The 25,125-nt window shown below is 50.2% G+C and overlaps 1 long non-coding RNA gene across 2 annotated transcripts in view; it reads left to right on the top strand.

The window, feature by feature from the left end:
• The window catches only part of LOC142574111 (uncharacterized), an 84,684-nt gene that overhangs the window by 36,732 nt on the left and 22,827 nt on the right, over positions 1 to 25,125 (top strand). For both annotated transcript variants that reach the window (XR_012826425.1, XR_012826424.1), the window contains one exon: positions 5,444 to 5,559. This is a non-coding gene — a long non-coding RNA (uncharacterized LOC142574111). The remainder of the gene's footprint in view (positions 1 to 5,443; positions 5,560 to 25,125) is intronic.

Here is a 25,125-nt window from a genome sequence, read left to right as displayed (position 1 = left end):
CGTCATTCAGTGACTGTTTCGCCATGACATCGAAGGTCAAGCAGACTCCTTTAACCAAACATGGGGGCGAAATGCGAAAACACCCGTGTGCTTAGATTTAGGTGCGCGTTAAAGAACCCCAGGTGGTCAAAATTTCCGGAGTCCTTCACTACGGCGTGCCTCATAATAAGAAAGTGGTTTTGGCACGTAGAACCCCAAATATTATTATATATTTAACCAAACACAGAATCATCACTGAAACGACCATGCAACCTGTTCGCCAACACGCTTATTGCGTGTCGCAGAGCGAACAGGATGCTATTCGTCATCAAGCTAAACAAATGCTAGACGATGATGTCGTTGAATCATCGACAAGTCCTTGGGATACACCTGTTGTATTAGTTAAGAAGAAAGACGGTTCACTACGATTCTGTATAGAATATCTCAAACTGAACAAGATCACGAAAAAGGACGTTTACCCTATTTCTCGGACTGACGACGCTTTGGATCCCCTGCGACATGCCCGTTACTTTTCTTCAATGAGCCTGCGTAATGGGTACTGGCCGATTGACGTTGACGAACGGGACCAGGAAAAAAACGGCGTTTATAACATCCGACGGTCTCTATCAATTTAAGGTCCTCCCTTTCGAATTGTCTGCCGTTCCGGCCACATTTCAAGGCATGATGGACACAGTTTTATCTGACCTCAAGTGGCACTCGTGTTTAGTCTATTTAAACGATGCAGTTCTTTTTTCCACCACGTTTGAGCAACACATTCAGCGACTTGAGGCGGTTCTTCAAGCCATCCACACCGCCTGTCTGTCTCTGAAGCCCTAAAGATGCCACTTTGGCTACGAGGAGCTTAAATTTCTAGGTCACATTGTCGGCAGCACCGGTGTGCGCCCTGACCCTGACAAAGACATGACAGTTGCTCTTTTCCCGATACCGAAGACAAAGTACAATGTCCGGCAATTTTTAGGGCTTTGTACCTATTACCGCCATTTTGTGCCCAATTTTTGTGAGATTGACGGACCTTTGCATCGACTCATCAAGAACGACGTCACATTTGTTTGGACCCCGGCACAATTCGACGCCTTCCACAACCTTCAGTGACGTCTAGAGGCACCACCAGTTCTTGGTCACTTTGACACCGAGTTCCTTACTGATGTTAGTAACGTTGGTCTCGGAGCGACACTCGTACAATTTCAAGCTAGTGTTGAACGCGTTATTGCTTACGCCAGCCGAACGTTCTCTGCTGCTGAAAAAAAAAACTACTCAGCAACTGAAAAGGAATGTCTGGCAGTCGTATGGGCTCCGGCCATACTTGTACGGACGCCCCTTCCGCGTCGTCAGCGACCACCACTCTCTGTGCTGGCTGGCGAATCTCAAGGATCCTTCCGGCCGTCTAGCAAGATGGAGTCTGGTTGCAGGAGTTTGATCTGACAATCGTTTATAAGTCTGGCCAGAAACACACGGACGCCGACTGTCTCTCCCGCGCCCCCGTAAAACCCGCACCAATAGATACTGATGACTCTGGTTTTCTTTGTACTCTTCCGTCTTTAAACTTAGCTTAACAGCAACGCCAAGATGTCGAGCTCCGGCCCTTTATTGATTACCTTGAAGGAAGCCGCCCACAACCCCCGCAGCAGTTCGCGCGTCACTTGTCCTCTTTCTGCCAACGCGGCGACATCCTATACAAGCGCAACTTTGACCTTACGGCAATCGTTTTCCTGCTCGTTGTTCCCGCTCCTCTCCGCGACGACGTTCTACGTGCATGCCACGACGAACCGACGTCCGGCCATCTTGGTTTCACACTTACTCTGGCAAGGATGAAGCAGAAGTCATACTGGCGAAGACTCACAAAAGCCGTGAAGCAGTACGTAAGATGTCGAGATTGCCAGGGTCGCAAAGTTGCAACACTGAAACCAGCCGGTCTGCTTCAGCCTTTACGGCCTCCTTGGTCACCTTTTGAACAAGTCTAGAGGGATCTACTCGGCTCATTTTTGATGTATTCGGCTGATAACCGCTGGATCATTGTCGCCACCGATTACCTCACTCGATACTTCGAAACACACGCCGTTCAGCGCGCTAGTGCTTCAGATGTAGCCAACTTCTTTGTCAAGAATATCGTCTTACAACATGGTGCTCCCGCTGTCGTCCTCACAGAGCGAGGTACGGCCTTCACAGCCGAGTTGGTCCGAGATCTTCTGCAGCTGAGTGGAACAACGCAGCGTACTGCAGCTGCGTATCACCCGCCTAATAATGGTTTAACTGAGTGTCTCAAAAAAAAAAAAACGATTGCGGATATGCTTTCTATGTATCTCGCTACGGATCATAAAAAATGGGACGAACGGCTCCCGTATGTGACATTCGCGTATAACACTGCGCGTCAAGAAACCACCGGGTTTCCTCTTTTCCGTCTGGTCTACGGACGCGACGTCACCGCTATGCTCGACGTGATGCTCCTAAAAACTTCGTCTCAACCTACCACACCACATAGGGATGCCTTTTTTCAGCGTGCCGAAGCAGCGCGGCACCATGCACGGCAATCAGTTCTATCCCGACAAAGTCAAGATGCTCGTAGATACAACGTATGCCATCGAGACGTCACGGGAGATCTCGTATGGGTTTAGACCCTTATACGTAACGAGGCCACTCAGAAAAAATATTCTGTGATACTTTGGACCCTACAAAGTTTTCCATAGTCTAAATCCTGTCAACTATGAAGTTATTCGAGCCAAAACTTCGCACCACTCCCGTAGACCGCATTCCTCTGACATTGTTCACGTCACCCGGATGAAGTCGCACCACTCGCGCTGACTCCCACCCACAAACTTTGTGGTGCGGCCCCTGTCGTCACAACAGTTGTCTTTTTCATTTTTTTTATTTTCCCCTTGTGGCATTTAACATCTCCCCAACTGTTTCTTCTTTTTTTGGAGGGGGGGAGCTAGCTTTCGTCCAGTCGCATGGTGAAGTAGTCTCTCTTCTCTTTGTTCTTTTTTTTTTGGAGAAAGGTGTAATGGCACGCGCTAGTTACGCTAGAAGGCGCAAATGAAGAAGTGTGCGTGGCAGCTGCTGCAGAAACGAACAGTACACGGCCGTTTACTTGGAACTGACAGCTTGCCTTTTCCTCTCCTGACAATATTCTATTCATATCACATTGACCTTCTCGCTTGTCAAAATGTAAAACAATTCCGCTACCTTTAATTTTATTCAGGTGGCTTCGTGGCAGCAGTATCAGATTGAGAAGCGGAGTTTAGCCAACGTTTATAGTGTCGCACGGTGATGTTGCGATAGCCAGTATCTTGTCTCTTAAGGTACACGATATATTCTTTCATTTATCGGAAATGCCGATACTGATACACGTCTTACCAGACATACCATGATACAGATAAAACATAACCAAAGAGTGTCAAAGTATGTATCTAAGATACATGTATCTTCGATACTGCCAAACACTGCCATGGAATAATATAGACAGTAGCGCCGCAACTTCTCTTCTGCAATGCAGTTCACTGAAGATCGCAAATGTTTCAGCAAAAAATGACTACATTATTCTAGTTTGAGGTTTCTCTGCGCTGAAAACGTTTTTTTTTCTACAAAGCTTTCAACAGCCCTCTCCTCGTAATGCAAACACATAAGTAAGCAATGCTACAACCAAACAAGCTATTGTGCAGCGTAAATAACCGAAGGTAGTAAGTGTAAATAAATAGACTGAAGTACAACAAACGCAAGTTAGCTTATGCAGACGTAGTAAAACCACCAATCCTTAAACGGGCTAAAAAGGACAATAAGATTAACAAAGGTTGCAGTTTTTGTCCGAATGACACAAAAGAAAACACATAAACTTTCGAATTTAGAAAAGCTTGCTACGAACAGTATAGATGGAAATAATAAAATTCAACAAACAATTTCATGTGTTCCGTTGTTGCCCATTAGACCAACGTCTCACCTAGGTAAACAACAGTTCTACCAATAGCATATTGTAAAGGCGTAGTGATAATCAGGACGAGAACGTTTCCAAAACCACGCTTTCGGAATTAAAAAAAAATATAGCACGAGCTCTGTCTGTAACAACAAGCAACACTCAAATAACAACGACGGAGGGTAACACTGACCAGATTAGTCGACATCTGAGCGAGCACCACAAGCGCGTCTGCTTTATAGGTGTACACAATACTCACCGTACAGTCTAGATTAATGGCTCGTTGTCTTCACCTGCATGTGAGAGAACAGACACTGCTCGTGGCCCCATAACAACGATAATACCCTGGAATTTAACACCTGAAAAAAGTGAAAACGACGCACGGTGCAAGTTTTGGAATATTTACTTTACACTAAGACACGATGACAGTGGGCTAGTGTTTTCTTTGTTGCTTTCTCAAGGCGCTAAAGGTAACGCGTGCCACCAGGTTAGGTCTGCTGAAAAAGCGACTCCCTGAATTATGAGAAACATTTCTTAGATGCAAAGAAAATTGTCTGTACCTCGATAACTACAATGAAGCTCTTCGGCGGCTCGAAAATCTTAAAATAAGTTATATGACTAGAAGTCGGGTACCAATTTCAATATTTTGGAGCTTTTAGCTCCAAAATAAGAAAAAGCAGCGTGCGCATAGACGTCTGCGCGCCGAATACCAACTGCCCAGTAGTGTACATTGCGCATAAACGGTGATTATAAGTACGTGGAAAACGGCGCACAGAGATTTAAGAACTGGTATATACAAGAAAAAATTTTTCTTGTCGATCGATAGAAGCCATCCAATATATACCTTGCCTAATGAGGTAAAGCAGCAACGTGACAGAGGGATAGAGCACACATGGCAATTTTTCAGGCACTGATAAGGTTTTTGGTAGGGCGAAATTGGCCAAGAGATAGGGGATAGGCCGGCGTATGGTGATATAGTAACTCGTAATTTACGGATTCTGTGCGGCTAACCACAAGCGTCTTTTGTTTTTCCTACTCTAACTAAATATTATATATATATATATATATATATATATATATATATATATATATATATATATATATATATATATATATATAAAGAGAGAGAGAGAGAGAGAGAGAGAGAGAGAGAGAGAGAGAGCTGGGGAACAGAAAACATAGACACCTTATTAGCAACACGCATAAAAGGCGAAACACTACACTGAATGTAAAAGTTTACTTCTGTGGCTTTGCTATTCCGTCTCTGCGCTAACGCGAAACCACCGCATGTGGAAGCTGCGTGGATTTTCCATCTGTTCCGAGAAACCAACGCCACTATTACGGGGCAATCAATAGTGGCGCTTAAGTCGGGCGAAGACAATTTGACGTGTCGAAGTGAAATCATTCTCAACAGTCATCTTGTTTGTGTATCGTTCACTTCCTTGTAAATATAGTAAATACATCTTTATATGCGGCTGCCGCAACGTAACAATATCTTCGATATTTTTTTCTGAATGTATTACGACGATCATAATAAAGTATACGATTGGCGGGACAACACCTCCATGTCACCATATAAAATATATGATATGTATTTTGGCTTTAACACGACGTCAACGACAACTACTAAACAGCCGACTGTGCGTCCAGATACTGTAAGTATTTGTTTTCTCTATACACACATCTCGTACCGTGAACCAACGTCATAATACAATGGTGGCGCGATTACAGGCCTGAAATTTATGAGGACATCGAGGTCTAAATTTGCAAACAAGCATATTATCACTTCTCTTTTTGAAAGGAAAAGAGATGTGAAATGCAATTTTAGCACCGAAGCGGGGTAATGACGGACAATTAATAGCACGCGAATGAGTACCTTCCCGAACCGTCTACGTGGCGCCCATCCTGAGAAACATGCATCCCGGCTAGCGTAGGGGTAATCGACAAGCATGAGTCAAAGCGCTGCAGAAGAAGCATGCGAGTTCGCCCGATGCAAGGTTCACAGACCTGGCTATATATACCGCCAGGAAAGCTCAGGCAGTCAGCGTCTTGAACCGATACCTGCGGGGGATCACCGGGGCGACAGTGTTCTATTAGATACTCCCGCCTTTCCGAAGCCGCCATTTCGTAAGCCATTGGAGAAAATCATGGCAGGGATCAGGTCATTGTGCTCACTAACTAACATACCGCTTGCAGAAGTTACACAAGCTGTGCAGTCGGGTATTTAGCGCTTTTTATTCTAGGCATGTCTGCCCTAACAAAAACAGCCACGATCATATGCACCCCTCTCCGACCCCACCCCTTTACGAATCGTTAACAGGGAATTTCAAGCACCATACCAGCGTATTAGGACGCACTAAAAGCCACCTCCAAAAAGTTTCACCGCATCCTCCAACATTTCCGTCCAAAAGAACGGAAATTACCCCAACCTCACGCATTCTTCACTCCAGACGAGGCGATCTCGTGGAGGCAATTCTAGGCAAACAGATTTCTATATCGTACGGTGTTTCACCCGATGTATCCCACACAATATCCATACACTTGTCCCTATTACAATGCACCGGTCACGCTTTACCGCGCCACCATGTTCATCCGAACTATCAAAATCGATACCGTGCAATCAACACATCACCCGCCGTTGACCAATGCAAAAGAATGGGAACTTTTGCTGTTTGTCGGCTACGACTGGAGCCTGCTCGATCTGATCAAGAGTGCACGGGTGCCTACGGCTTGAAGGGACAGGACAAATGGCTCCATCCATGTCGGTGGCCTCCCTGTGGGGAGCGCACCGGTATGGGCACAAATATTGGCACACAGATGACACCTAATTATGCGATAACGCTTATATGGACACTCCAGGCGCATTTCTGCCGTTGCCGTCACTGTGATGCTCCATAAATGTCAAATAGCCGCCGCACGCCTTATGCTGTGTGTACGAGCGAGAGCGTGCAAGGATGGCGGAAGAACCATGCGGACGCAAGGGTGGAAAGCCGGGAGTCAGCGTGCCGTCGTCCGTCGCGCACAAGGCACCAGTAGGAGAGAAGGGAGGGGTGTTTTACTGCGGCAGCTGCTGCGTATGGCGGGGCCGTGCGGGCCCTATTTTGACCGCAATCTGAGATCTGTGCGTATGTACAGACCACAGATTGTGCTGGTAGCTTCGTCTGCGCTGTATTCTCGTTGAAGCGAAAGGCAGCACGAAGGTCAAGTCGTGCGCCGCTGCTACCGCCCTTCCTTACTTCCGCTTTGTGACAGTGCGTTTCCTCGTTCATCGAGCATCTCGGCATAGTTAGTAATCGAATATTTACAGATTAACACGGCTGATAGAACTGCTAACCTTAGTTCGCATAGCTTTCTACTAATTCGCTATCAGAATTGATGCTTCGCCTTTCCGGCAAAACTGCGACATTTTATGGTATCGCTTAAGGAACCCTTTCATGCAGCTAGCTCTTAGAACCCACTCATCTGCTCTCATCTCGCTCATCTGCGCTGATCATTTTCTTATAAGACATATAATTCATTTGGCACCATGGCGAAGAAAGTCTCCTCAGATTTGTAGCCGATTATTAGCCCATTCAATAACTTATTTCACACAGTTATTCTAAATCCGCTGTGAGCTTTCTTGGTATCAGTTTACAAAAAAAGATAATTGCATATTCATGAGTTATATGAAATCCAACAGACTGCCACGAATACCTACATTAAAATATTAGTGATGCGGGATATTGCAAGACAGCCATCCCGTACTCACAAGTTCACCGATACCGCCGCATCTACTCTGACAGAACAGATTTCTAAAGTCGCGCAAAGGAAGTAAAAATGGCCGTGGTGGCGCAGGACAACCCGGAAAAAAATTGTCCATGATGCTATTAGCCGAGCACAATCCCTAGACAGAAACGACAGCTTATCGGTCTCAAAGTCGCGCCCTCCTAAATATCAAGCTAGCCCTTTCCTGACTTACTCGTTTACACTACCACACCTCAACACATCCCATGAAAATACTTTAATAATATTGAAGTGTTTGGATAGCATTTATTTAACTTTATATATTTAATTATATATTAAGTAGCAATTGCTGCGAATGGATTCCTTTATTTTTCCTTCGTTAATTACTTACTCCACCTTGCGGGTTTCCGCAGAACTATTACGTCAAACTCTTGCCTTTGCTTCGGGTTGTTGACCGATTCGACTTCGCTCGGAAATCTGCTAGCCGCCTGGTTAGCTCAGATGGTAGAGCGGCTGCCCCGGAAAGGCGGCGTTCCCGGGTTCGAGTCCCGGACCAGTACGGATTTTCCTTCAACTGTGAGGCTTTCCTTTCGAGGAACCCATATGGGTTTCCTTTGTAGTAATTGCTACGAAAGAATGGATGTCTGATTTTCTCTTTATTTATTACTTCTCTCCAAGTTGCGGCTTTCCGCAGAACTATTACGTCAAACCCTTGCCTTTGTTTAGAGTTGTTTGCAAATTCGACTTTGCTCTGCCACCAAATAGCCGCCTGTTTAGCTCAGGTGGTAGAGCAGCTGCCCCGTAATGGCTGTGGTCCCGGACCAGGCCGAATTTACTTCAACCGTGAGGCTTTTCTTTCGATTAACCCGCATGGATTTCCTTTGTAGCAATTACTACGAACGGGTGTATGTCTCATTTTCCATTTATTAATCATTGAGCAGAGTACACGTTTGTCCCCGATAGCTGGCCAAGGAATCTAAGAGGTAGCTCATTAGAGCTAGTACAACCAAGGTTTAAAACATGGAATCAGGCTCTAAACCTTGTGGAAAATAACGCTCGCGAGGTCTACAAGGACATCACTTCGATCTGCCTTGCTAAAACCATTTCTCCTAGCTTCACATTTGAAATTAAAGAACATCTAAATTGTGGCAGCCGTAATGCTGTCTATATGCTCCATTGTGATGTCAGAGACCAATGGTAGATAGGCCAGATTTGGACCATGTTCATGCTCCGTTTTTTCTTTTTCCTGCGAGTTCCACGCTAAATAGCTGGGTTAGAACAGCGAGTAGCTGCAGTGCTACAAGTTAACATGAGCAAAGCCTTCGACCGTGTGCATCGCCCGTTTTTGTTTGCATATTAGAGGCTGTCGGCATGGAAGCTCGTCTCTGAAAATAAATTACGTTATGTTATAGCCATTTTAGCTCGCATTCTCATTAGTGGCTGTGCATCATCGTTGATAGCAGTGCATTTATCTGCCAGAAGAAGAACAAAACTTTATTTGCATAAAGGACTTCCTCCTAAAACGGGGGTAACGCCGTGTGGTCGGGCCCCTATTCCAAGGCACCGCTGGCCCTCATCATCCTTCCTGCCCTCCGGACTAGCCTGAGCTGGTCCCCGAGGACGGAGCTCCATAGCAACGCCTCCCACCTCGCTCTCGTGTTATTCTTTTCTTGCTCTTCGGTGCGAGTCGTGCACTCCCATGTGATATTGTAGAGTGTCGGCGTGCTCCCACACAACGGGCATATGTGCTTGTATGCTGTTGGGTGGTACATGTGCAATTTATGGAGGTTCGTATATGTGTCCGCCTGAAGCTTGCGTAACGTCCTTGAGTCCACGGCTGAAAGGTTCCTATGCTCTGCTGGGTAGAGCCTTCTCAATTCCCTGTAGTATTTCAAGATTGCTTTATAACTTGGATTGATGGGTGTCGGGTCCTCCACGATGTTGCCATGGGCAGCTCGGCAATTAGTAAAACCTCGAGCCGCCTCATCTGGAAGGAGGTTACCAGTAACACCCTCGCGTCCCGGGGCCCATGTTATTGCATGAGTATACCTGACGTCAAGTTCTCTGCTGATTTGGGTAAGTATCCGGTGTGCCCTCGCACCGATTTGTCCCCCCTGCTAGTTCCTACATGCGGCCTGAGAATCTGTGATTATTGTTAGTGGAGCATTACGTTCTATGCCTTCTCTTATAGTTAAGGCGATGGCTATCTCTTCGGCTTCTATAATGGTTGCTCGGGAAACCGAAACAAAGACCGTGATTTTGCCTTTGCGGTTTACAACTGCCACCATATTCTTTGCGTTGGCCTGATACGGTGAAGCACCCATGAATTGTGCAGTGTCCAAGTGTTTTGCTGTTTTGTCTATGTAATCTGCTCTAGCTTTTCTCCTTCCTGCGTGTAATGGCGGATCTATGTTTTTGTGGCATTGGTGATAACTCATACAAAGCTCTAATCTGGCAGGGTAGACCCTTGGCATTTTGGTACATTTGTATGCATTCTCCAAGGCCGAAGAAGAAGAAGAGCTCTGCCGACTGTCGTTTGCGCCAATCGACTCCTCTGTGCTATGAGTGGAGCCTCAGCCAGCTGGTGAAATGTATTGTGGAGGCTGAGGGCAGAAGCTTTTGATTTGAAGTGTCGTGTGGCAACCTTATGGCTGTCTTATATGCCATCCTTATTATTTGGTCAGCCTTTTGCTCTTCCTCCCTAGTCATGGTATGGTAAGGTAGGGAGTACGTTAGTCTGCTAATGACCAAGCTTTTCACCAGTCTGAGGGTGCCTTGTGTCCCCATCCATGTTGGATTATAAGCCACACGGGCTATCATGCGGTTAATCTGTTGCGTTGTTTTTCCGATCGTGCTTAAATTGGGGAGACATCTGACATTCGATTGAAGCCACATCCCCAGAAATCTTACTACTGACCTCTCAGGAATAATTTTCCCTTCCAGCCTGATCTCGAGCTTGAGCCTCGGGTCAGTTCTTTGTTTTATGTTTTTTGTAAGGCGAATGAGTTCTGATTTCTCCGCAGAACACTGGAGCCCTCTTTGTTGGGTATAGTTTTCTGTTATATTGGCTGCCCGTTGAAGCTTCTCCTACTGCTTTCCCAAGTTGCCCTTGCTTATCCATATCGTTATATCATCCGCGTATAGGGAATGACGGATGTAGGCAATTTCTTGGAGTTTTTAGCTAGTCCAATCATGACTATGTTGAAGAGTGTAGGCGAAATCATCGCACCCTGTGGCGTTCCTTTGTTAGGAGGATGGATGACTTCAGATTCATCATTTCCTAGTTTGATAACTGCTGTTCTCTGGTTGAGGAAGCTTCGGATGTACTGGTACGTCCTTTGACCGCAGCTCGTCTCTGCAAGTCGATCCAGTATCGCTTTGTGACTTACGTTGTCAAAGGCCCCTTTTATGTCGACAGCCATGAAACTGTGTTCTGCTGCCTTGGCGACGTTCGTTAATACTTCCTCTTTTAAAAGCAGAAGTATGTCCTGTGTTGAAAGTTGTGATCTGAAGCCGAACATGGTAAACAAACCGTGGAATTCACTTCCATATCGTTACGGAACACTCTTCCTCTCATTATGAAAAATACAAGATCTTTACACAATTGAAAAGGGAACTCAAAATTCATTTATTATTGGCAAACTAATGAGAAAATTTACTGTAACGATTTTTCTTGTCCGTTCTTTTTTGCACGTTTGTTTGTTTTTGTTGTAGTAAATAAACTACTGGTAGTTTCTTCACATACAATTCTTTATGTTACCGTGAGATACGATAAACTTTGTTATTATTTGTAATGAATTGTATTTTGCACTGGTAACGTTGATTTCATGTTGCTTGTATAATACCTTATTGTTTGCTACTGTTGCTTTGAGATGTCAATTATCATAACTATTCTTGTACAGGAGGTCCCGATACAGTCTTTGAATATGGGACCTCCTTCTGCATACTTATTACTTGTAATTTGACCCAACTTCTAATAATAAATTCTGTTTCTGATTCTGATGGTATGAGGCATTAAATTGTTTTCTTCAAGATGACATGTGAGTCTGGTGTTTACTAATCTTTCGAACACCTTTCCTAGACATGATGTAAGAGAGATGGGCCTAAGGTTTTCTAAAATTAACTTATTCACTAGCTTTGGAATCATAATTATCACAGCGTCTTTCCATTACTGTGGTATTGTTCCTTTGACCCAATGGTCATTTATAAAGTTCGTAAGGGCTGTTATGGCTTCATCATTCATGTTTCTAATCATGGCGTTTGCTATTTGTTCCTCCCCAGTCGCTGTGTTCTGTTTTGTACTGGCGATTGCTTCTCTACCTTCTGCCACCGTGAAGAGCTCATCCATTTCTGTGAGTGGGTGTCCGGTGTAATTAGCTTGGTATGGGGGTATCGGGATTTTGTCATCGAATCATTTGCTATGGATTGCATGACAGAGTTCTTCTTTTGTGCCTGGATACGAGTGTAGCAATCTTTCCAAGTTCTTTTATCGTTCCCGTCTGGTTTTGAGCGGGTCAATCATTCCTCTGAGGATGTTCCACGTTATTGCCGTCCCTAGGGTTCCTTTAAGTGATCCGCAGAAGCGTTCCCAGTTGGCTGTTGCAAGTTGATTAGCGTATTCCTCGGCCCGCTGTGTTATTTCTTTGCTTTTCATTTTCAGTCTACGGTTGCATTTCTGTCGCTTCCATCTTTTGGTCAGGCTTCGTTTTGCATCCCACAGAATAAATAGGTGAAGGTCCACTTCAAGTGTTTTGTCCACCCTGGCGATGGTTTTGGTATGTTTCTGCTTGATCCTTCGTATGCGTTCGCACCAATTATCTAAATCATTTATGTCGGTGATTTGTTACTTAAGCTATTCTCTGTACGCCCACCAGTCTGTTATTTTAGCTGTACCTATTTGTTTGCGGATAAGAGCCGCGCGGATTGTGGTGCTTGTAATTCAACAGTCATTTCCTAGATTTTCGAGGGTGTTGCACCACTCCGCATTTGGACAATTTTTGGTTATTGTTAGGTCCGGACTTGTGTCCTCAGAGATACTATTTCCTGTTCTTGTCGGGGCTGCAGGGTCTGTTAGAAGTGTCATGCCGAGTGCTTCTATTTGTCCTGTAATATTTTTGCCTTTGTTGTTGTGAGTTGGATACCCTCCGGTTGAGTGCCTGCGTTAAAATCCCCATCACTGGAGGTCACCCCTACGCCATTTTTGCTGTCTCTAAAAATAACTTGTCGAACGTTGCTCTTTTCTGACTCGGGGCGCTGTAGACATTAATTATGAAGGCACTCTTTCCTCTGGTGCCTTTATATGGGATTTCTGTTACTATATGAGGAATGTCCGTTTTTTCTAAGGATTTGTGACATATTGTCGTGACTTGTGCACCAATGTTCCTACCTTCCAGTTTTCACCTTCGGTACTGAAGGTTTTGTATCCCTGTAATTGTGGGTTTGTTCCGGTTTCTTGTAATGCAATGACAGCTGGTGACCCTTATCGTGTCACTACCAGCTGCGAAAGTTCTCCCATTTTACGCCGGAACCCGCGGCAGTTTTATTGCCAGAGGCGACGCTGCTAGCGCGCGACGGCGTAAGACGTGTGGTGTATCGGCTCCGAAGATATTCGGATGGAGTCACGGCTCAATCATCTGCATCCCAGCAAGACTGACGTCAATCTACGCAGAAAACTGTCTGGACCACGAGGATACTAATCTTCACAAGGTGGGACCACTTTTGAAGATTTTACGACTCAATTAGACCCGCCTACGTGGGCGACGTCGTTAGTCCAAACGGCGACGCCGACGGCCAGCGGTGTGGAACCGGCCTCCCGAGGTAATATGGCGGCTCTTGCGCTATTCCTAAGGGGTTACAATCCCGACGCCATGGCCTGGACGATGGTTTCAACTTCAGAAGATCAAAACTCCCCTTCTATTCCGACATTTCGGCACAAATCTCTCAATGAAGTGGTCGCGCGTCGCTCGCTCGTTCAAGCCAAGACGGCGGCGTCCATCGCCGTCCCGGCCTCCCGCACACTGGCCGGCAAGACGCAGCCTCCCGCCTGAGACTGCGGGAAGCAAACGCAGGACCCTTACCAATTGGAAGCCTCGGCCATTTCCGAAACCGGGCCCTGACGACTTCGTGGTCGTGCTCAAGCCATGCGAATATGTGTCACTGCACCAAACCTTTTCGGAGAACCGCTACGGTGCCGCCATTATGGCCTACCTGGGGCCTGAGGTGGCAAGGTCTGTTACGGTTCTGCCGTCCCGTGAACAAAACCTAAAATTGATCCACACCCCGAACCCGGCTGCGGCAGATCGGCTTCTAAGGGACTTGTGAATCAACACCGACCATAGGGCGATTCTGCTCAACGGATACCTTAGGCAAGACGGAGGCGATATCTGCCATAGCGTCATCGTCGTCAGCAACTCTGACACCACTGAATCGCTTCAAGAGCAGGTGCAATGGAGAGCAGGCACCATTGTCGAGGTGAGGAAATTCGGCTCCTCTAACAAAGCTCGAGTAACCTTCGCCGTGAGGGAGAAATCACGTTTTGTGCACTATGAGAACATGATCATCCTAGTGCAAACCTACTACCGGACAATCCCGGCCTGCGGCCTGTGTGTGGCTGTCGGCCTCCGAGCGGATGCTTGTCCCAACACGCAGCAGAACACGTGCGGACTCTTCGGGCAACAAGCCCCGCTTGTGGATGGGGTGCGGGCCTCTCACGAGTGTGTTCCACGGTGCTCTGTTTGCGGCGTTGGACACGCCACAAACTCACGTGAGTGTGCGGCGAAATTCCGCAAACACAAGATGGGCGCCCCGAAGGGAGGAACAAAGAGGAAAATGGCGGCCAAAAAGAAGAGCCGCCATCTTGGCCTCTACGGTGAGTCACCGAGCCGGGACAACAGCAACACCAAGAAGCCGGCGCCACCTACCGGAGGAGCCGGCAAGCGGCAGCCGGCGCAGCCGCCGCCACACGGCGGCACTGGAAAGCTGTCGACGTCGCCACCACGAGGCGAGGCCAGGGCCTGGGCCAACGCCGTGCAACACGGAGCGCAAGTGAGCGGTACGGGCAGGGCTGTCTCCTATTTCCCTAGCTCCTCCCCCCCTGCGGCACTCAGTGCCGAGCAAGCCAAGATAGCAGCTCTCGAGGGCCAAATTGAGATGCTGCTCAAAAAAATTACGCTCCTGGAATTGCAGTCAAAACAACCTACCACTCCCCCTCTATCCCCCCAACTGAGGCTATGGAGAGTGAGCCCGCGGCACCGAATGCCGCACTGAGCGCGGAGGCTGCACTTGAGGCCCGTCTAGAGGCCCCCATAGACGCCTGTTTCAACACCCTAGAAAGTCAAATTTCTGCGGCCCACCCCCCCAACCATCTCCGCCATCACCAAAATAACTGAAAACATACCCACAATCGTCGCACAGAAAATCGCGCAATCCTCGCGTGGCGTCCGATGAACCGGTGGTCTTATCAAACACGTGTCTGGCAGCTGTCAGAAAGCGTCGTGCCGCACCATTGAAACTGAAGTAGAAGACAATGATAGCTGCTCGCTCTCCGGACTGGAGGATGCTCCCCTCCCCGCGAGTGCTGGCTCGGGAGCAGCGTTCCTGCAATCGGTCTTCCCCTTCAATGACCATGGCAGACAGCCCTCAAATTAGGCGCTATCCTCGCACCAATTCGGCCACCCCCATCCAAATTACCCAATGGAACTGCCGGGGATTCCGCTCCCGCGCCAAGCGGGCGGACCTTCGGATTTTCCTGTCAACATCCGCCTCACTCGCCGCGGTGGTTGCCCTCCAGGAGCCAAGGAGTGGCGCCACCCTTACAAATTATAACACGTTCCAGCAGGACCCCTCTTCCTGTATTATGCGTGCACAAAAATTATACAGCCAACCAGGTTGATTTCACACTCAATACTGATTATTCCTATGTGATGGTCACCCTTCTTCCGGTTAACAAACAAAACGCATCATTACATATACTCAACATCTATTGTTCTCCCAAGCTCAAAAATGCAACTTTCGCAGCCGTCTTCGGTCGCGCCCTGAAGGATGCGGGCAGGGGCCCCTTGGTGATCGTGGGCGATTTCAACGCTCACAGCACACTCTGGGGGTACGTGCGTGAAGAAAAGCGCAGGCGCAAGCTAGCGGAACTTGCGTCCATGAGGGCCTGACTCTTCACACCGACCCTGCACATCCAACGCGGCTGGGTAACTCCGTGACTCGGGACACGTGTGCGGACCTTACCTTCACCAAAAAAAATTAGACGCGCAGAATGGTCCAACACCGAGGAAGCCCTCGGCAGCAACCTCTGCGTACTCATCACAACCATCAGAAGCAAACCATTGGCAAGATTCCACGCCCAAGCCCACCTACCCGACTGGACCAAGTTCCGGCAAAACTACACTAATTCGGCCCCTATCTACGAACAAGGTTACAAGGTGTGGTCACAAGAATTGGTTGCACACCTTCGTTCCATGGAGGCTCAAGTTGAACTATCGGAGGCCACGCCAGAGGTGGACAACCACCGCCTGCACCTATGGGAGGCGCGGCGCAGCCTCGTGCGTAGGTGGCGCCGCCAAAAAACACCATCGGAGGCTCAAAATTCGCATCGCCGAGCTCACCCAACGAGCAGCAGAGTATGCGGCCCAGCTCGCCGACTAGAATTGGGTGGACTGGTGCAACACGGCCGCTAGACAAATGTCTAGCAGGAGCACCTGGCATCTCTTTCGCGCCTTGATCGATCCGACTCAAACCAGAGCCGAGACACAAAAGCATCTCCAACGGGCTATCCATAGCTTCGACGGAGACATCTCAAAATTAGCATGCAAACTACGCGATCAATACCTTTGTATACAACAGGACCCCCGAGGGCCAGCGTACTTGTATGCGGGTTCCGAGAACGCGGAGCTGGACCAACCGTTCCAGCTCCACGACCTGAAGGCTGCCCTCACTAAAATGAAGCGAGGAACGGCACTGGGAAGAGACAAAATAACAGTGAAATTACTTGCCAACCTTCCCGACCCGGCCTAAGAGGCGCTCCTCGCATACATAAACTCAGTCTGGCTCGGTGAGGCAACCCTCCCAATCGAATGGAAGACCGCCCTGGTCACTTTCATTCTGAAAGCCGGGAAAGCCATAACCACGGACAACCTCCGCCCCATCTCCATCACGTCTTGTGCGGGGAAGCTGATGGAGACTATGGTGCGAGATAGGCTGTCCGAGTTTCTGGAAAACCAAAACGTTTTTGCAGACACCATGTTCGGGTTCCGCCCGCACCGGTCTGCGCAAAATGTTCGGCTTGAACTAGGCCGCGAAATTCTAAATCCCGTCGAATGCCCCCTCAATGACAAGGCAGAACTCGCCCTCGATTTGAAGGGGGCTTTCGATAATGTCACATACGACATAATGCTGAAACACCTCTCCCAAACCAACTCTGGACACAACACCTTCCAATACGTTAAACAATTTCTCTCCGTCCGGTACCCTTACATCCGGATACTAGATGAAGAACACGGCCCCTACCAATTAGGCGCCAGAGGTACCCCGCAGGGCGCGGTCCTCTCATCCCTACTAATCAATTTGCCAATGCTGAAACTCCCGGCTCAGCTGGAGAATATAGAAGGCATACAGCACGCGCTCTATGCTGACGACATCACCATCTGGACTAAACACGGATCGGTAGGAGACATTAAAGCGAACCTGCAGCAAGCGACGGAGATCGTGGATGCTTACGCCCGCCGCTGCGGCCTTCAATGCTCCCCGGCCAAATCGCAATTTGTGCACATTCGCGCCTCGCCGAAGTGCACTACCAAAATCGAACTGTCCCTATCAAATGGACCGATCACAGAACACGATCAGATCAGAGTACTGGGTCCCTTTAATGATAAGCACCGCCGGGTCGACACAACACTGGGCAAATTGCGCAAGGTGGGGGACCAGGTGGGCCGCATGTTTCGCCGGTTTTCCAATAAACGTGGGGGGTTACGGTGCAAAGACGCTTTGCGGCTGGCGCACGTATTCGTAACCAGTCAAGTGTTGTACGCAACTCCTTACCTCCACCTTCGCAGATTTCACGAGACCACCCTCGAGGTGATTCTCCGTAAAATTTACAAGCTTTGCTCTCGACCTCCCGATCAACACATCCAACCAGCGCCTCCTCAGCCTGAGAATGGTCAAAACCTTCGCGGGACTCCGAGAAGCACACTTGGCGAACCACTATACAAGACTCTCAAAGACGCTGTCGGTCACCGCCTTCTTGCCCGACTACTCATCCACCATCAAACACTGACGGAAGAGCGCGTGCGCATCCCGGAAATCTAGAGATACGCCCTGCACGTGCGCACTCTTCCGGCCAATATGACACGAGATGACCATAGTGGCCGGCGCCTCACGCGGGCGGAAGCATTGGCACGTCACTATGGGAACAAGCACGGAGTATTTATTCTACGTGGACGCCTCCGGCCCACACCATGGGGGCAGGTATACGGCCGCAGTCGTCCACCAAAACACCGCTGTGAACGGCCTTACTTTTCAAAGCACAAGACATAACACATGTGGAAGAGGTGGCCATCGCGCTCGCCGCCTCAGATCAGGACTCGCGGGTCATTATTAGCGACTCACGAGGGGCCTGCAAAAACATCGAAAAGGGCTTTATTCCCTATTTGGCGTACCGCTCACTTCAAAGCAGCAATTATCTCGGCGTCCCTGCGTCCCGCACGATAATATGGACCCCCGCGCACGAGGGTCTCGAGGGCAAAGAAGCGGCCGACGCCGCTGCCCGCACGCTCACCCTCCGGGCATCGCCCTCGCCTCCCGTCGCTGCGAACTCCGACCGCAATCCGGCATTTACCTTCAAGGAAATCACCCAACACTACCAATATGGCCATGCAATCTTTCCTAAGCCCTGTAAGGGCCTCACAAAGGTGGAGGAGCGTTTATTCCTTCGCCGCCCGGTAGTCCAAAAAAATTTATACCCTGCGTGCACAGGGAAGTGCCCGCACTGTGAGGAAAAATCTTCCGACATTTTCCACATGGTGTGGGCATGCCAATCCACCCCCACCTTACACCAATCCCAACCCTACCCGGGAGGACTGGGAGGTGGCCCTGCTCGGCGGCTCCGACCTGGCGATCCAGAAGGCCCTGGTCGGCCGTGTCCGAGCCGCGGCTACAGCCAATGGGCTTCTGTAATGAGGTGCCCACCTAGTCTGTATAAGGAACGACCCCTTAAGGACTGCTCCACACGCTCCCTGTAAATACTTCGAACAATAAAGTTTTTCAGTCAATCAGTTCATTGCCATATTTCGCACTCTTCGGAAGCGTGCTTTTGATGTTTAAGCATTGTATGTCACCTGGGTCATGGTTGATAGGCCTGGCTTGTGTTGCACTTTCTCTGCTTTTTCTCCTATGCTGCTGCCTGTGGCATGCCTTCGCAACGCTTTCATGAATTCTATTTGTTGTGCCTGGATTTTGTTGTCCAGAACATCTAGTTTTCGATCTACCTGTATCATCACCCGCTCTATGATTTTGGGTATAACTGATTTTATGGTTTCTTTCAATGTCGACAAGGTAATTACGCTCTCGCCTTCGAAATTCGGTAGTTTATTTTCCTTTCTATCCTGTCTGGACTAGTTTAGGTTCTTGTTGTGGTTGCTGCGTTTGTTGCTTATTCAATTGCCTATTTTCTCTTTCTAGGTCTCCTATTCGCACTTGCGTTAGCTCTAGTTTGCCTTTTCGGCGTGCGAGTTGTTTGGTGGGGGGGTTGCGGGGCGATTGCTGCCCATCTCACCTTGTTTTTGCCTTCCTTGTTCAGCGTGTTCTTGTTTGGCTGTTTTGCTGTCTGGCCCCTCTTTTGGCCACTGTCCCTGGAGTTGGAGCGGTCTCTGGGTCTGGATCGGGAACTGAATCGGGACCTGGAACGGGCCCCGTCTCGCGATGCAGAGCCCTCACGGTCCGTGCTGAACCAGCGTCGCTTGAGGATCCCGTTGGCTTGTGGTCGGCGTAGACGTTGCGACAGTTGTGGCCTGCCCCTTTGAGGGGCCCGTTTTAATTTCTTGGTGCACTCCGATGCCGCCGTTGGATGAACCGCCGCTCCCCCGCCCCCGCACGGGGCACGCTCTGGTTCACAGGTGTGGTCCTCAGGAGGGTTACTTAGCCAACAATAGCTGGACGCCTTTGCCGCGGGCGTTGGGCAAACGTCCATTCTATGTTACTTGCTTTTGCACAGTTTGCAGTATTGTGTCGTGGGCTGATAAGGCACACATGGCATTTCGCCACCGTAATAGTAGACAAAGCGTGACACCATCGGTTCATCGAACGTTATCATTGCGGCTTCAGACTTGCCAAGCATCCGGGCTTGGACGATTGTCACTCCTTGCATGTGCCCTCGGAGACGACTTAAAGTTCAACTTTTGGGGTTTCGCATTCCGGTCCGTGTACCACTCTTTGGGGTACCATGCAGGGGTGTTTATGTAGGTGTTGATCGGATGTTTGGTGCCGTTGAGCTCCAGTGTTTTGATCTTCACGATCTTCTCCGCCAGTTGTTCGTAGGTGGTACTTACTATGATTATGTTTGACCCGTTGGTGAGGCGAAGCAGAAAATTCAACGCTCTTGCAGGTCTCCGTATCGCCGATTGCACGTTCTATCTTTCGCGCAACTTCATAGATTTTAAGTTCCTTACAACTTCACCGCCGATCAGGAAGCGCCCGCTTCCCCGCCTGCCCTCGGACGACCTCAAGATAGTCCGTAACCCGCAGGGCACACTCAACCTCCACACCGTCGGCCCCGCCCGATTGGCTGTTGCCATTTACGCAGCCGCCAACATCGACCAATGCCGGGCAGTTACTACCGACCAGGTTAGAATCCACCCTACTAACACAGTTACAGTGAGCACGCCTGACAGTGCTCGTGCAGTGTCTTACGCCAAGGTCCACGCCATCACCATCGAAACCACAGATGTCCCGGTCGCCGCCTACGCCCCAGCCCCAGACAGCTCCGTGCGGGGGATTCTGTACTGGGCTTACAGCTATGAAAGCGACGCCGAAATCTTCGCCGAGCTTCGGGCTCGCACTCCCGACATCGCTATCGTTGCTGCGCGGCGTATGGGCCAGACACGACACTTTGTCGTCACTTTCGCCAACACCAAGTTGCCCCGATACATGCAGTACTTGGGCTTCGCTTTCGAGGTTTTCCCTTACAAGGGGCGCCGGAGGCTTGTTTCAACTGTCGCAAGCTGGGTCACAGAACAGATGTGCGCCCACAACAGCATCAACCCACTTGCCGCCGCTGCGGTGTGGCCCACGAACCTCAACCAGTCGGCCAACCACCCACTTGTCAAACCACGTGCATCGTATGCAAAAGCCCAAATCCCACTGGCAGCAGAAGCTGTTAATACCGTTTCGTGCCTACCAACCGACCTAAATCTTCCAAATCCTCCGCGGACACTGAAAGTGACCCCGGAACCTTGTCACGCGGCCATCAGTCTCGCTCTCGGGGCCGCGGCCGCCACCAACGACCCCCAGGAGGTGACGCCTTCCCACCACTGCGAAGCGACGGCTCCAGTCACAACAGCCCTAGCCGCTCCCCATCGCGCTCTCGGGACGCCCGGGCAACCTCCCAGGACGGGCCGGATACCATGTCCACCAAACAGGTCGCGTGGAAGACCCCTCCACCAGCCACAAGCCAACAGCCCAACCCCCAGGTAAGGGAACTGGCAGACATGGTTAAACAACTGCAGGTACAGTTAGCACAGGCAAATGCTAAAATTTGTAGCCTTGAGTCTACACAGGCGCACCCACAACCGCCGCCGCAGCAGGTGGCTCGCGCTCCCACCTCTGACTCCACCAATGACCCCAACATGGACACCGACCAGCCGAAGTGCAATAAGCGCAAGGCACCTCCCCCCTCCTCTACCGCTGACCTTGATGCAAAATTCGAAACCTTGGACGCCCGCTTATCTAAAATAGAGGACGTCGTAAAACGGCTGACCCCCACTATCGACCAGCTCATTGAAGGCTGCACCAAAATGGCAGCTAATATTCACACCCTAACCACATGCCTCGACCGCCTCACGGGCCCTCCGCAAACTGACGCCCTCACTACACCAAAGCCCACTCAGTCGCCTGGTGCGCCTTCCTCTACCGAGAGTGCAGCCGCGCACGCGTTTGCTTGCGGTACTATCAAAACCGACGTAGCGTTTCCGCAGCGTCCCGAACCCTACAGGAAACGCGATGGCTAGCGCGCGAATCACAGTATGGCAGTGGAACTGCAGGGGCTTCAAGGCAAAGCGGAGAGCCTTGGAGTATACCCTGCAGGCCCAGCCATTTACATCCCACATTATAGCGCTCCAGGAAACATACACCGACACCAAACTTGCCAGCTATACCGCTTACAACCAATCGGTGGCGCCGGATCTCCGCCCGAGCACCGCCATCCTTTTACACCGCAACCTCACCGCCAATCAACTCGATCTTGACTACTCCGAAGTCCCACACACTTTCGTGCAGGTCCTTCCAAACAGCCGAACCGAATCCCCACTCAACATCTTAAACGTGTACAGTCCCCCAAGTGTTAAGAGCACAAATGTAGCCACTCTCCTCCGCAAGGCGTGTGCGACCGCGCGGAACGAGATGCTGCTTATAGTGGGTGACTTTAACACACCACACGCCGAGTGGGGCTACCCCAGCAAAGCCTGCGGTCGTAAAGGAGCCAAGGTTTGGGACACTGCCCAGACACTGGCTCTGACGCTCCTCCTCGACCCCGAACGGCCCACTTGTTTCGGTAACAGCATCACGAAAGACAAGTGCCCCGACCTCACTTTCGCCCGCAACATCCCAGATGCGCGCTGGGAAAATCTCGGTATAAACATGGGTAGCGATCACTATGTTCTCAGCACTAACTTCACAGCCACACACAGCAGGGGCCCCCGTCGCCCATTCAAGCACACAAACTGGGACGCTTTCCGGTACGTACGAGCTCAGCGTCCGCAAAGCCCCATAGACGACCTCGGCACATGGACAGATACTCTGCTCTGCGACGCAGCCAACGCCACCTCCACAGTCACGCAGGAGGAGGGTGGCCCCACCCCAGATGCTAAACTTATGCATATGTGGGAGGCCCAGCGCAGCCTCCACGCTCGCTGGCTCCGACGCAAACACAACCGCCCTCTCAAGTTTCGCCTCGCTCGCCTCGAACGAGAGATCGAAGCCTACTCCACCGAACTTAGCCAGGACCAATGGCATCAGACTTGCGACCGACTGGACGGGCAGTTGGGATGCAAGAACACATGGTTTCTGCTCAAGCACTTGCTTGATCCGACCCACACCAAGTCTGCATCACACAAGAATCTCAACCGCGTCATACATGCGTTTCCAGGCACGAGCCAGGAACTCCTCGCTACCTTGAAAGACAAATACATGAACACCTCCACCGACATTCCCACCCCCTTAAATTACAAAGGCTCCCAGAACCCAGACATGGACAGAGACATCATGGCGTCGGAAGTCCGCGCCGCTCTCAACCGCATCAAGACTACCGCGGCAGCCGGCGATGACAATATAAACAACAAAATGCTCCGCAACCTCGACGACCAGTCGGTCGCAGCACTTGCGGATCTTTTCAACCACCACTGGCACGAAGGTCGCCTTCCAGACTCCTGGAAGCATGCCAAGGTAATCTTCATACCCAAACCAGGCAAACGACTCAATCTGGGCAACCGCCGGCCCATCTCGCTCACGTCTTGCCTGGGGATGGTTATGGAGCACATAGTTCTGAACAGACTTCACACTTACGCAGACAATGAGGATCTCCTCCCCCCACCACGTTTGGGTTCCGGGCTGGACTCTCTACCCAAGACATCATGTGGCAGATACAGCACGACATACTCGACCCAGGTCCCATCCTGGCGACACGCACCATTCTCGGCCTCGACGTCAGTAAAGCGTTCGACAACGTGTCGCATGCTTCTATACTGGCCAACCTCCCGCAGATGAATGTAGGCGCTCGCACCTACAACTATATTGCCAACTTTCTTCACAACCGCACTGCTGAACTCCACATTGGAGACCTCTGCAGGAACAAAGTCACCATGGGCATCCGGGGAACACCACAGGGAGCTGTTTTGTCCACGTTCCTATTCAACATTACTATACGAGGCCTTCCCACACTTCTCGACACCATACCCCACATTAAGCACTCAAAATGCGCCGACGATATTACACACTGGACAAACTCTGGCTCGGACGGTGAGATACAAGACTCATTTCAAAAGGGAATCGACACCGTCCACACTTACGTGCAGGCAAACGGTCTCGTTTGTTCTCCCACCATGTCTGAAGTGTTAGTTATACGAGACAGACGTGTTCGCCGGCCCCTCCCCGGCCCTCAAGAGCCGATCACGCTCCACATTGCCACCCCCTTCATAGCCCCCGTACAGACCATCCGCGTGTCAGGCATGCTGGTGCAGAACACGCAGAACTCGGAAGCCATCAAACGCCTCCGAACCACAGCATACCAAATCAACGGCCTAATCCGCCGCATTGCCACTCGCCGTAGGGGAATGCGGGAGACCGACCTCTGCCGCCTCACACATGCCTACCTCATGAGTAAGGTTGTCTACACATCCCCTATGACCACCTCCGCCGCAGAGATGAAGAGGTGGTAAATAGCATCATCCGCTCGGCGTACAAGGCGGCGATGGGACTGCCCCAGTCCGCCAGCACACAGCGTATCCTCCAGTTTGGAGTATACAACACCCTCACAGAGCTGATAGAGGCACACAAGACTGCACAGACACTACGTCTTTCTCGCACCGGACACGGTCGTTACATTCTTAATCGTCTTAACATCAACCCTACAGGTGACATCCACCCCACTGCTCCCCTCCCGACTGGAGTCTTCAGTCGGCTGGTCATCAAACCCATGGCCAAGAATATGCTGCCCGGCCGCCAGGAGAGGCGCCGCCAACTGAAGGCACATGCTTTAGACGGCGCCTACTCCACCGACAGACATTCCATGTACGTGGACGTGGCGAAATGCGACTCTAACACATACGTAGCCTGCGTAGCGACGCCAACCACCATTCTAATCAGTGCCGCTGCAGTGCGCACACACTCCTCCACCGCTTTCGAAGAGGTCGCGATCGCGCTAGCCATCGCGGATCCCCGCACAAGCACGGTTCTCAGTTACTCTAAACAAGCCATCCAAAATATCTCGAAAAACTCACTCTGTCTCCCCGCCGCACACATCCTCCGCGGTTGCGCTCTCGACAAAACTGTAAGCTTAGTGTGGGTACCTGCTCACGAGGGGGACTCTGGGAACGATGGGGTCGACCGTTTAGCAGAAGCCTAACTAACCGGGAGGCCGGCCCCTCGAACCCAGATGCGCTCGCAGAGGCCCCCAAATCCTATGCTGAAATTACATACTTCTACAAGGAGACGAGACGCGTGTACCCACCTGCCCACCCCGACCTCGAACGAGCGCAAGCCAACATGCTTCGCAGACTGCAGACCGA

The sequence above is a fragment of the Dermacentor variabilis genome, chromosome 3 (assembly GCF_050947875.1).
Source record: "Dermacentor variabilis isolate Ectoservices chromosome 3, ASM5094787v1, whole genome shotgun sequence".
NCBI lineage: Eukaryota > Metazoa > Arthropoda > Arachnida > Ixodida > Ixodidae > Dermacentor > Dermacentor variabilis.
The sequence above is the reverse complement of the archived record's forward strand: the minus strand, read 5'-3'. Positions and strand labels throughout refer to the sequence as shown.